The following is a 13,441-nucleotide window of genomic DNA, read 5'->3' as shown; positions in this document are numbered from 1 at the left end:
ACCATTTTATGAAGGTGCCAGACTGTCTGGAGAGTGTCTCTGTGGCAAGTGTAACGGAATCCCTTGTAAGTTGTTATACATGATATGTCCTTTCATTTTTCAGATGACTTCACAGAAACAAAGAATAAGAAAGTGCCTTAATTATTTTTCATGAACAGGTCGTTTTTAATTCCATGGCAGATAGCTGTTTTGTAGGGTTGTTATTTTTTCTCATCTTAAGCATACTATCATAAATCACTAAGAACTTGCTAACGAGCACTTACTGCTTTCTCCTTGTAGAGTGTATACTGTAAAGCAGAGCAGAATATTGCTCAGTGCTGCAGTTTTTCATGTGCCATTGTATATGTGGCTAGAACATTTCTTGTTATGTTTAGAATTTACCAAAAAGATAAGAACGGTAAATGAACACTATGGTTGTAAAATGTTTTAAAGTTAGGAAATTTCAGAATTAAGTCTGCTGTCAAATTTAAATTATTATCCTTTACATACATGCAATTTTAAAGTAGATGATCGGAAACCATTTTTTGCCCACATGCCACTGAGCCTCTAAATTTTCAGGATCTGACCATCAGTGCAATTCAGATCAGCTGCATTGAGCTCCAAGTTTAACAGTATTTTATATATACCCTAATATGTTTTCTACTGTTTAGGATGGTCAGAGTGCAACATAGCATGGTTATACCTTCTCTACCTACATGAGCTGGAAGAAACTGCAAGTGGTCAGGTGGATTAGTTACCTTCTCCTCTGAGGACCTCTGTTATTGCAGGCATGTTTCTTAAACCCCTTTTTATCTTTTTCATGGCCATAGTAGTTGCAGGATTGGATCTGTTGCGTCTAATAAAATGCTGCCCATTCAACAGTAATAAACAGTAATAAGTAACATTAACTAATAGAACATAAAATTTACAAAGTGTGTTTCATGATAAAGCATTAATTAAAATCAGAAGAAAATAATGAATTTGGTAAAGGATTTGGCAATACTTGAAGACTGAGCAAGAAAGAAACATGATCCCACACTAAATGGCTACAAGGAGTGTCTTGTACCTGGCCTTTTCTTCCTCCACTCCAGCATTTTGCCTAAGTGTATTCTCAGGAGGGTGTAAAGGAATTCAGGGCCTCTGTGTGTTTAATAGTCTACCTTCAGCTGATTTACTATCTATTACATGCTACATGGTTACTGTATGTAGAGTCAAGGGACCTAAATGATCACCCTATAGCTGGTATACTCAAGAAGCTGTAGGTTTATATGGTGAAACAGCTCTACAGCTTGTGTATTGACTCTCAACCAGCTCCCAGCTTGTGCATAGTACTGTGCTGGACTGTGTAGAGTTCTTTGGTGTAGGGGTAGGGACATAGGCAACAGGCAGCTGAAGTACTACATTTCTACTCGTGCAGTGGATCCTGCCTGCTAGAGGTGGGAAATCTGAAATCTTCTAGATTTCTGTACAGATAGTGAAGACAAGAGGACAGGGTGACATCACACCAGGGCCACATAAATGTGCCAGGATACAGAAGACACTGACTGAACCAGACTGGGATTGCCTCTTGCTTCCTCATTATTCCAGGGAAGTCACTGGGCTGGCCAGGGTCCTGCCTCAAGTGCCTCTCAGTGTCGGAGGTCAACACTAGGAGTGCTTATGAAAGGGAAGACCTTTCTCTTTTGTCATCTTAGGTTTTCACCCTGGATTGAAAAACATAAGCCTACCCTATAAGAAACATATGTGTATGGACATACATCTGGAAAAACCTGAAGAGAAATGTGCTCACCCCCCCACAATGCCCCAGGCTGAGCCAATGCTACTCTGTCACACCAGACCCTAACTGGAGCTCCTTAGGAGTAAGAAGTCTGCAACCTGTCGTTGATAGGTGTTCCTGAGGATTCTGTGATGGAGTTTATTTTCATTAATATGATAGAAAAACGTGATTCTGTTTTTGCTTTTTCCTTGATGTTATTGAAGTTTGTGAATTATAGTAAAATAATGCACACCTTATATAATGAGTCAACTTTACTACATCTCATTATTGTGTAAACACATGAATTCATGCATGTGCATACATACATATATATGCACCCACTGACTTTTCACTTCAGGGGTTGTATTTTTGAACTCTGGCTTCCGTTTTCTATCCCCTTCCTTGATACAACTGAAACTTCAAAACTGCATCTGTTTTTTGTTTGCATGGTAAGCAATGGTCCTTCTACACAGACCCACTGATTTAACATGAAGGTAGCCCATCTGTGTGTCACCACTTACACACAATTTAAGATCTTCAACGTGTAAATGATGGGATAATCAGGCATTAAGCTCCATGAACTTCTTAAACTATCTGGCAGATAAAAGTTGCTCCCTTCTCATTCACTGTACAAGTACAGATATAGAGGCCTGTTTGAGCATAACTTGCAGGTTAGTCTTTATTTCCTGAAAGAGAAAGAAAACATTGAATTTCTTTCTCTGCTAAAAACCAAGAAAGCAAAGAAACAAGCAAAAAGCAGGTAGGAGGCCTTCCTTAAAGAAAGACACTGCAATTAGTTAATGATCAAAAAGGGAGGTGCTGCCAGCCAAGTTTTTAACATGTAATTTTCTAGTATGTGAATACACTGTAAGATCCTTCTTTTGTGAACCAGAAATTGAATGCTTAGTGGTGACATACATCCTTCTCCCAGACAATAAGCAGTATGTGGTTTCACAAGCTGGGGTCAAACCAGCTTGTAGTAACTGGATGTCCTTGGAAGCAATGACTACTGGCAGCATTAAACTCCCAGGCTTTTTTAAGAAGATAGTATGTTACCTTGTGAAGACGGTAATGATATTACCTATTGCTACTGTAGATAATGTGTCTGTCTAATGCAATGGAAACATACTTCTTTTCATCTGCTACACGTCTAACCTTTTTGGTTTGATCAACGATGTTGTGTGAGTGAAGGTGCCAGGATTACTGAATCATTCCTGATTAATGGTGATATCATCAGCAGCAATTTTTTAGGCTTAAAGTATTGGTTAGTGCTCAGTACTGAAAGGAAGTACATGACAGAGGTAGAACCACAGAACGCAAATCTGTCTCAACTAAGCCTAAGATTTATTGGCATTTCTAAAACATGTAAGATATGGAGATACTATTTATGTGGTGAATCCAGTGCAGAAAAAAAGTCAGTTTCAAATGTTTTTCTATATCTATTTGTTGTCTCTCTATTCCAAAAATTAATTTAGATGCCAAGCCATAATTTTTCAAAAGCTTATGTTTATGAAGAAGCTGGAATATTTCTATTTCCTTCCTTAATTATTTCTGCCATGAAAGATATTTTTATACACTATGTCATCATTCTAGTTAATGAAAACTTCTGGTGAGTAAAATATTGAGAGAAGAAACATTAGGTGATCTGAGTTCAGTTTTAATTTCAAATTTAAAATTATTCCAATATTGAAATGTCAGTGGAAAGTAAGCATCTAAATAATCACTAAAAATTATCTAGCTTCTTATCTCTGCTTTGGATAGAAAACTGTTAAATGTTGGTAATGCATTTTCCAGCACCCTTTATGTGCTCAGACAGTAAAATCTGTAGTATACTGTTTGTCTCTTTTCCATCCGTACATAGAGGAGAAGGGAATCCCCCATCTCACTTGGAGTAATGTAACAAATATGAGGAAGAAAGGGAACAGAAATAGAAAATATGTCAGAGTGTGTTCGGTCTGCATGTTTTTTCAATTCATAACCAACCCCAGTATAATCACAAGAGTTACAGTGATGTAAAACTGGTAAGAGAAGAGAATCCAGCTGATGAATTCAGGACTGAGTCTTTCATGTTGTTTTCAGAGCAGCTTTCAGAATGAGCAGAACAGGCTTTGAAAAATGCCTTGGAAGAGACAGTGGTAAAACAGATGTTAAAGATTAGTTAAGAGTTTCTGCAGTCACTGAACCACAACATAATTTGATTTTGTTGCTCTTTTGATAAGAGCAACATTTCTGGAGAATACTCCAGATATCTCTGTTTCTTTTTCCATTAATGTAAGTAACCTCTAGGGAAGAAAACTTTCCCAGTGCTAATTAGGCTTGTTTTCAGTAAACTTCTGTGCTAGATAGAAGCTTATAGTTAAATATTCTTCTATATTGGTGATCAGCTTTTAATGGATTGTGTCTATATTTTCTCTTACTCCTTTCAGAGCTGTTAAACTGAGGAATAATTTTGAGGGAAATATGTAGTATTTTTCTTTTGTAAATCCATTAATATTCCTCACCACCGATGTGTCTATCTTAATGTAATTTTCAGTAGGCTCATAATGCGGGTAATCCCAGCATCTCCCAATCGCTTTCTGTTGCCTGGAATTTACATATTTTGCAACTGAACTGGAGAGATGTGCTGCTGTGCTTCAGGTGAATATAAATCCTGTGGATTTTTTTTTTTTTTTTACCAAAAGTCCAGTGAGTTACTATGTGCTTTCTCCTTTGCTTTAAGCAAGCATTTGTAAAGCCTGGATAAACGTAGACAGGAAGAATGTCATTTTTTCTACAGAGCAGGCATACTAACTATAATGCTATGAGCACACAGATTTCTGTATTTTCTGGTCAGTGTTCTCCATACTTGAGGGAAAAGTTTCCATTCTGTTGTAGGCTGTAATGTAGATAGATATTCTGTAAATATCTCCACTATCACAATATGATTATGGTGACATTTTCATAGTGGGCAAATAGAGTGAATTAAATTGGTGGCATTTGCATCAATGGACTGTGCTTAACGATGATTTGGCTGCAAGATTACTAAGTAGTGAAACTTGTACAAGCCTGTGAGAGAATATTTGTGACAAAGAAAACTGTATTCTGGTGCCTCAGATGGTGTGTGTGTGTATCAGTTAACCATGGAAGGACACTAAGCAACATTAAGGAGCAACTGCTGAGCAGAGATGACAGGATAAGGGAAATGGTGGGAACACCCCTTCTTTTCTCCTGTCAGTAATTCAGTCTCAGGATCAGACTTGAATTTAGGGAATGCTCTGAAAACTGGTGCCTGGACACAGTATTGGATCATATTAAATGCTTGCTTAGAAGCAATTTAAAATAAACAAAGAAGAACTGGAAATGATACTTGAACCAATCCAATAAACTATCTCACTAAATATGCCATTTACTATGTTAATTTTATTATAATTTCTATGTTATCGGGACAGTACTTTAAGAAACAGGCAAAAGGAGATTTAAGTACTTATCTTTCTTTACACGCTTCTGAAGTTAGCCTTAATAGAGCTAGAAAGAATCATTGGTTTCTTCTTTTCTTTCCATCAGAAATTTTAAAACACTTTTTTAGTCTGGGGTAACTTTCCCTTGAACTCTGGGCAAAATGTCAAGGCATGGTAGTCTGACAAATCCAGTACACCTAAACTTCTGCTTACAGCCTGCAAAATCGAATATTTTTTTCATGCAGATACCAACCTTCAGAACTCCTATAAGACAGGATGTTCTCCTTCTCCTTCCCCTTCAAGGAGCACTGAACAAGCTTCCAGGTAAAAGTCATTTTGTTTTACAAGCTGACACTTTTTCATTTTCTGTTAATTGTAATGGTGTCTTAAAAACATGAAAAGATCAATTTTGTCCTTTTAATATTTATAAATTCTCAATTATTTTAATCTCATGTCTGATATCATGGCTAGAATCCTTTGATAATAGTACACATTTATTAAGCTCTCTCTAAAATTCTAAGGAATGCTTTGTTTCTTTTCATGTATTCAAACAGGGCAACAAACAAAATAACTTGAAAAAGTTTACAGTAAATTCTTCCAAATTCAGATTAAGGAATTTTCAAACTACTTAAAAAGTAAAGAACAAATATGTAATTGTTCCAGATCTCCAAATTACACACACAAATTTCAGATATGCATCTCTTTACTAAAACTATTTATAGGTAAATAATAGGTCTTTAAGCACACAAGGAAACTAACTGAATCACGTGCTATTTATTTTGCAGTCATAAATGCATAGCCAGAACATGGAAAATGTTCATATTCAAATGCTTCCCTAAATGTTATAGTACTTCACTACTTAAGACTTAAAATAAGTGGGTTTTTTTCTATATATAAACAATAATAACACAGTAGTAATAGATGTTAAACTTTAAAAGTACTCATAAAGACTGTTACAGGATAAAATTCTGAAATGGCCAAAGTGTAAAGGTAAATGACAAAAAGAAGAAAAACGTTTTTCCATGATCGTATAAAGTTGAGGCCCTTTGTTTCTTTCTTTCACAATTGCTTCCCACAAGAATATATAAATTCTCTTCTCAAGGGCGTATGACTTGTTAGTATAAAGAACCATAAATAAGTAATTCTGGACCAGGAAAGGCTGTTATCTACTTTACGGCAGCAGCCGATAGCAGTCCTCAAGCAAAGAATATAAAATATATAGTAATGCTTACCCATCTTCCAGCACTCTTTGGCTTAGAAGCTTCTTAAGTTATGGATATTATCTTTTTGTTTAAAATTTTAAATAATTTTTCCTTCATTAATGTGTTTAATTGCTTTTTGTATCTGTTTACAATTTGACATTAACTATTTCCTTTTGCTACAAGGCTCTTCCACAGTCTATCTGCAGTATGGAACAAGTACTTGCTTTTGTTTTAAACCTCCACATAATGATTTCTTTGTATTAATTTTAGTGCTTTCATTATCAGAAATATTGCATAATCATTCCATTTCTGCACACCTGCCGTGACTATATAGTTGTTTCCCCTTCACTGTTCATTTTTCAACATCCTATTCCAGTTTGATCTTTACTTATGAAAAGGCAATTATTTCCTCCTGGAAGTGGTGGGGATCAAGCTGTCATTACTCAGCACTCGAGACACAGGCCATCACAGATTTATACAGTTGTATAATAATGTGTAGTGTTTTATTCTCTATTCTTTTCTGAATAATTTTTACACTGTGACCATTTTTTGGATTAACACTGTTCACAATTACTCAACTTTTTTCCTGTGTAAAGTAGGTAGCTTAGACCATGTCACCCAGTGCATATGTTTAGGGCTACTTTTCATCAGGTATGTTACTTTGAATTTATCATTCTTGAATATCATCTGCCACTTAATCACTTAGTCTCTTGATACCATGATATTCTCTGTAGCTCTTTAGAGCCAGCTGTTTTTATTATCCTCAGTAATTTTGAACCACCAGGAAACTTTGTTATCTCTAATTACACCCTTCTACATATTATTTTTCAATATGGTGAACAGTGAAAGTTCAGGCACAAATCCCTGTGGGCTGTGCCTGAAAAGTGATAATTTACTTACCCCTTTCTTCCCAAGTCCTTTAGCTGACTATTAATCCACAAAATCTTAAGAACCTTTACTGAGTGATCTTGCTCAAAGTTTTTCAGTGTTAAGATATGATGTACTTTTAAATACCTAGATAAAATTCATATTGAGTGAAAATTGACTCATGATGGTAGTATATGACGATGGGAAATTACTGATGTTGCTGCCCACCTAAAATCTAAATATCTCTAAAAGGACACAGTAAGTACACAACATTTTTTCTTAGCCTATGGGCTGTGATAAGATGTTGTAGTTCTGAATATCTGTGTCCTTGAAAATGTCTTAGCCAGGAAAACACTCTCTTGTTTATAAGGGAAAGGTTGAATTCTCAATATTTTTGTTGTTGTTTGTTTGTTTGTTCTGTTCTTTCTTTTGCTGTTCTTTGTACTTTTCTGTGATCTGGCGTTGACCCATTTACAGAAACCAAAAATCCTGTTTGAAATGCAAAATCCAGGATGACAGAATTATTGTTCTGGATTTAGCCATTTTTGTAGTGATGCTGCTGACAGAAGACACACAGAAGTGGCTTTACTGTTCTTTAAATCCCCCAACAATAACAAAATGTGGTTCTTGTTATAGGGCAATCATGGTTAATGTTCTATACAGCACAAGTGGTCTTATTTCTTCACATTGTATTCTGTTCATTACTTATTGCTTGCCTTTTGTTTATCTGCATTCTAATTTGTGTTTAATAAGAAAGGTTCTCCCATTTCCACCAAAGGCATTTAATTGAAGTGAAGGTGACCAGCAGGTGGTTTGAATAAAATTTCATTAGCCTTTTAGATTGTTTTTGACACCTTTATGAAAGAATGCTTCATTACTATGCAAATGGTCATTGGCCCTGTTTCCAAGCTAATCGACATATAACATAATGTACATATCACAGTGTTGTATTCTCTAAGATTTATATGATTAATGCAGCTAATTTCAGAGTTATAATGACACACTTAAATAACTGCAGAATGGCAAGTATCTCATACAATCCATATCATAGTATGCCATTAAGGGTATTCAGTACTATTCAGATAAGAGAAAAATCAAAGAAAATGTGTTTACTCTTTGAGATAAAGAAAATTAGGATTTCTTTCCAGCTTTGAGATGACACTAAGACAACTCAGTACAAGAAATGGTATTAACTTTCTTTTCTTTGGTTATCTCTCATGAATATGAATAAACGAAGGTCTTTTGCTTACAAGTTTATAACCCAATAATACTTGTAATTTCCAAGAAGTACAATTTTCAAAATATCGTAAAATAAGTGAGAAAAAAAAAAATCCCAATTCGTTTTGTTTGGTTTGGTGGTTTGGTTGTTTTTTTTTGTTTTTGTTTTTTTTTGTGTGTGTGTGTTTTTTTTGGTGTATATTTTTGTTTTGCTTTCTGTTTTGTTTTGGTTTTATATTAATTGTGTTCTTATTTATGACTTCTTTGAATATCAGATTTTGGTCTTCATTTTTGCTATCATCTCTAACTTGTACATTAAACAACAGAAAATTTCACGTCAGTATCCACAGACTGGTTGATTATTTTCAGTGCATGTAGAGTTTTCATCTTCTCATGTAGCATTCTAATTTTTCTGAATGCTGCTCTGAACACAGCTTTTGAATATGGATTCAATGAGTTTCAAGTAATGCAAGTTACATGCATAAGGAAACACTGTGAAAATAGAGTGATTTTTACTGAAACCCTTTTCTTTTGGGAGTACTTAGTTCGAGAAAGATCATTTGAGGGTAATGAGACTACAGTTTTATTTTGATAACTGCCATCCACATACAGCAAAACATGGGAATTTACATGGTTTTATAACTTTTTTTTAAATAATTAAAATAGAACATTGTAAGAATTTGGAACTGCAGGTAGCCTATACTAAGGCTATTGAATGTTTCAGCCTAATTTAGCAAGTACTGAAGTACAAATGCCTGAAAACTGTCACTGAAGTTGCGTGTAGGCCAAAAAGCCACAATAATATCTTATGTGGTGGACTGAGAACTTGTACTTGTTTTTCACAAATCTGTAGCAATGAAAATATTCCATAAACTTCATCTCTTTAGCACTGATTTTTTTTTTTTACCACAGACAACTATTTGTCTTTATGGTTTTTATTGTAACGTGTAACATGTATGCATTTTAATGTAACGTATTGTTAACATTTATGTTAACAATTCAAGAGCTACCTTTCAACACCAAAAATTACAGGGTTTTGACATCTTGCCTCATGTATGCCTGTCTGAAAAGTATGTCACTGACATATATCATTTCATGGACAGTATTCAACTGGAACCTCTAGCATGAATTTACAGCCAGGGCGTGCAACAAAGGTACTTTCACCTGGTCTGCTTACCCTAATGAAGGGTCATCCATGTACTGGCCTAGTAGAGGTGAAGATCCTGATGGAGAAAGAGGTGACTGGCAGTTGATGGTGCCAAAGGGCTTCTAGTGATCTGACTGGCACAGACCCTGAGATTATCCCCTGTAGGGCTGTTGCTTTAGGCCCTCCCATAGATCCTTCCCTGAGGTTGCTGCCTATCCACACCTTACCATCTCAGATCCCCCTGAGATCCCTGCCTCTCTGTAGGACCCAATAGGTACACAGTCACCATATGTATAAACTCATTTCTTCTTGAAGGAAAGTGCAGGTTCCCTTAATAGCTGCCTTGATTTATATTATCATATTAGGATTCTATTAGTGCTCTCTCTGTATAGCTGGAACTCTAGTAATCATAGATAATGATATTATTAAACCAGCGTCCTCAAGAAGGGCCTGTGTAAAAATGGGAATGCTCTAAAAATTGTTACACAGCATATTAGATAACTATGACTTTCACCTCTTGCCTATCATCAGACCAGTATGATGAGGAAGATCACACATTCATAGTGCTTTTCTGAGGTCTGGGAATCAAATTAAATTAATTTATTTCTACATGATTTTTACTTTTTTTCTTTCTTTTCCAGCAATAAAGGTGTAAAGCGAGACTCACACATCCTTCTTTGGAAAGGGCACTCTTTTGGCAGATACACAACTATGCATATCATGGCCCCAGCTTGGTGGCCCAGAAGGGTTTGAAGAGAGCATAGCAGACTACTAACAACATGAAACTAACTGCAAAAGTTGACAATGTTGCTGTCATAGCAATGGCTGCTGCTACTACTGCTACTACAGACAATTTCTGACTTTAACAAGCAGTGTCATCTTTTCTGAAATTCATAAGTTGTTATGATAAGAAATGAAATTATGTGACTTAAAGTACCATGTGTTATTCTGACATATGACTTACTCAATTTGTGGCATAAATCTTACTGCAAATCATGGAAAATAACTCTCAACAGCAGTATCAGGAAAAGATTTAGGCTTCTGAATCATTTAGCAACTTTAAAAAATACATCAAATCTCATCTTTTTTAAATTAAGTTTTAGTATTTATGTCTTTGAGTTGTTTACTTTCTGTAATAATGAAGACTTGTTAGTCATTGTGGAATAAGTATAATTAGTGTAAATCTCAGAAATAAAAAAATGACCTGTTCTGTAGGAACTTTGCAAATCATTATCCTTATTTCATAATTTATTAAACAGACCCTCAACACTTCAACACTTGCTATTTTTTTTTTTTTTTTTCTCCTGAATAATCACAATATTGGAACGACTGTGTTCAAGCAAGGAAGGCAGTTTCAAAAGTCCAGTCTGCCTCATAAAGCTCCAGCTACTGACCTTCTGCTCTTTTATTAAGAAAGAAAATAATCTAAAGCACTTCTGCTGACCCAATGGGTAATAGTATTGGGAGAGTGAAGTGATTTCTCTTATAAACTAATCTCAGGCCACTTCAAATTGCTATATATCATAACCAAGTCTTTATATTCCATGAAAAGATGAATGGACAATCATTGACAATCTCTGAACATCTGTTTTGCATTTCACTATTTTCACCTTTTGAATAGTACTAAGGTATGGTATAGTGCTGGGTGGTTTTTAGTCAAAGACATTGTTTGGCATACTTCCATTACATTGGTATTCTAGTATCGATCTGTACTATGTGTAATAGAATAATACATAAACTATATGGTAGAGTGTGTTAAATGCATGGTATAATTTGTACAGTGCAGTTGTACAATGTATAGAAAATAAAAGCATGTGAAACTGAATCTGTATCACAAACTTAACTGCAGAAGATAAAAACATGACTGGAACACTTGTATAACAATTCAGATGCCAGCTGGAAGTCTAAAATCATGCCTCTGTTGTAAGTACTAGTAATTCCTGATATTAACTACAACATGGTAATTAACTATTAAATCAATGAGAGCAATATTTCTCCCTCCCATCCTGTTTCTCCAGCCTCAGCTTTCTTGCCTCAGTCTTGCCTTGGCTGAGCTTCAGGAAACCTGTTCACCTTAAAGAACCAGTCTCATGCAAGCACTACCCAAATCAAGCACAACATACCAGCTGGCAGTGACATCTTTTATTGAAGTGTCTGTTTTGGCATTTCTTTGTAAGGTCTTGATAGTGAAATTTTTAGTTGGTCAATTTAGACAGGTCAGAGGATATGAATCAATACTGTCCTGGAATCAGACAGTCGGGATAAGCGTACAAGTATGAATACAAAGTTAAATTTTATAATTTTCCCTAATGTTTACTTAAAACTCTGTTTCCACGAATATTCATTCCAACAAAATCATTAGTTAGAACAGCAACAGAGATACAAATGAAGCAAATGTGGAGGCACAGTGATTGATTTCAAGATGTAAATGAGTATTTGCAGATTTTTTGAGAGCAGAAATCAATCAGTTTCACTAAAATTGTAAGAACAATGTAAATAACATTTATATAGCTCATTCATAGCATTCTCCTGATTTCCCTGCAGAAGCATCAGGTATGGAAGATGTAGAATATTTTTACCCTAACTTCTCTCTTCTTGAGGACCTTGAGGAATCAGCATTCCCACAGTTGGGAACATGAAAAACAAAAGAAAAAAAAAAAGTGTTTCGCAAGTGTTTAACTAATCTGGAAAAGCCAAGGTCCCATCTCCCTTCAGAACCAACATAAAACACCTCAACACTGTGTGTGAGGGGACACATGCCTCAGTACTGTCCTTCTGTATCGGAGGATTTGGATAAGAAGTTGTAGTACCATTAGTTATGATTTGACCTTCAATTTTTCCAGGATCAGTGCAACTGTACACAAACCACAAAGTTCTAGCTATATTCAGCAATGTAGCCTTTGATATCTTTCTGTGTTATGATTAATTTAATATATTAATTAAATATTTCCATATTTATAATGGAGTGGTTATGCATGGATAATTATCACATTACTACTTAAGTACCATAAACAGCTTCCCTCACTGAAGATTTTTTTGTCCTTTTTTTGCTTTTCTTTTCAAATGCACTGTTTTTATATGTAACATTACGGAGCAAATACAAATAGTAATATAAATATTTATGTCCTAATATACCTTGATTTATATGCAATTTTCTTTTATATGTTTAAATTTGTATTTACTGAATGATGCTATGTAGCCATTGTTACCTGACAAATAACAGACAGTAGTAGTTATGGCTGATGACTGAATCCAACTTAATCCTAAATTTCTTTAAGATTTACAAAAGAAGTTGCAACTTTAGAATTTAGTTAAGATAACTAAATTTAAAAAAGCTATGATGTATCACATTTTCTATCACAGCAGCCTCTTAATCTATCATATATTTCCTAGGTTGCATTTCTCTTTTGCTAGGTTGCAGATTCACATTGTGACATGGCTGTGTAAGCTAATATGGACCTTGTTGCCAGGCGCTTTTTCCCACCATCAAGCTGGCTTCTGTGTTTGCTGCTACTCACAGTTGCATCCAGCTGTTTATGCAGCAAACTGGGGAATTGATCCAGCTATAAAAGAGCTCAAACATTTTTTGCAGAGATAATTTAGGATAAATTAGTTAATCAATCCAATCCATTCTGTGGCTGCATAAACACTGGTGTTGGTGCTGAGCAGGTGCTCCTGGAGCACAAACAGCCTGGGGGGTGAGGGTGGGCTGGTGTACCTTACAGCACAGTTCCTGCTGAAAGGTCACAGCCTCAGTGTCCAGGACTCCTATTCAACTGTAGCATATAATTAGCTCATTCTGATTGTACTGGGTCTGGCTGAGCTGGAATTGGTT

General features: G+C 35.4%; 1 long non-coding RNA gene across 1 annotated transcript in view; it reads left to right on the top strand.

Moving 5' to 3' along the window:
• LOC141933197 (uncharacterized) overlaps positions 1-10,382 on the top strand; it is a 69,445-nt gene extending 59,063 nt beyond the window's left edge. Inside the window, exons 2-3 of the long non-coding RNA XR_012626022.1 lie at positions 5,418-5,496; positions 10,248-10,382. This is a non-coding gene — a long non-coding RNA (uncharacterized LOC141933197). The remainder of the gene's footprint in view (positions 1-5,417; positions 5,497-10,247) is intronic.
• Positions 10,383-13,441: the final 3,059 nt, after the last annotated feature.

The sequence above is a fragment of the Strix aluco genome, chromosome 1, assembly GCF_031877795.1.
Source record: "Strix aluco isolate bStrAlu1 chromosome 1, bStrAlu1.hap1, whole genome shotgun sequence".
Lineage (NCBI taxonomy): Eukaryota > Metazoa > Chordata > Aves > Strigiformes > Strigidae > Strix > Strix aluco.
The sequence above is the reverse complement of the archived record's forward strand: the minus strand, read 5'-3'. Positions and strand labels throughout refer to the sequence as shown.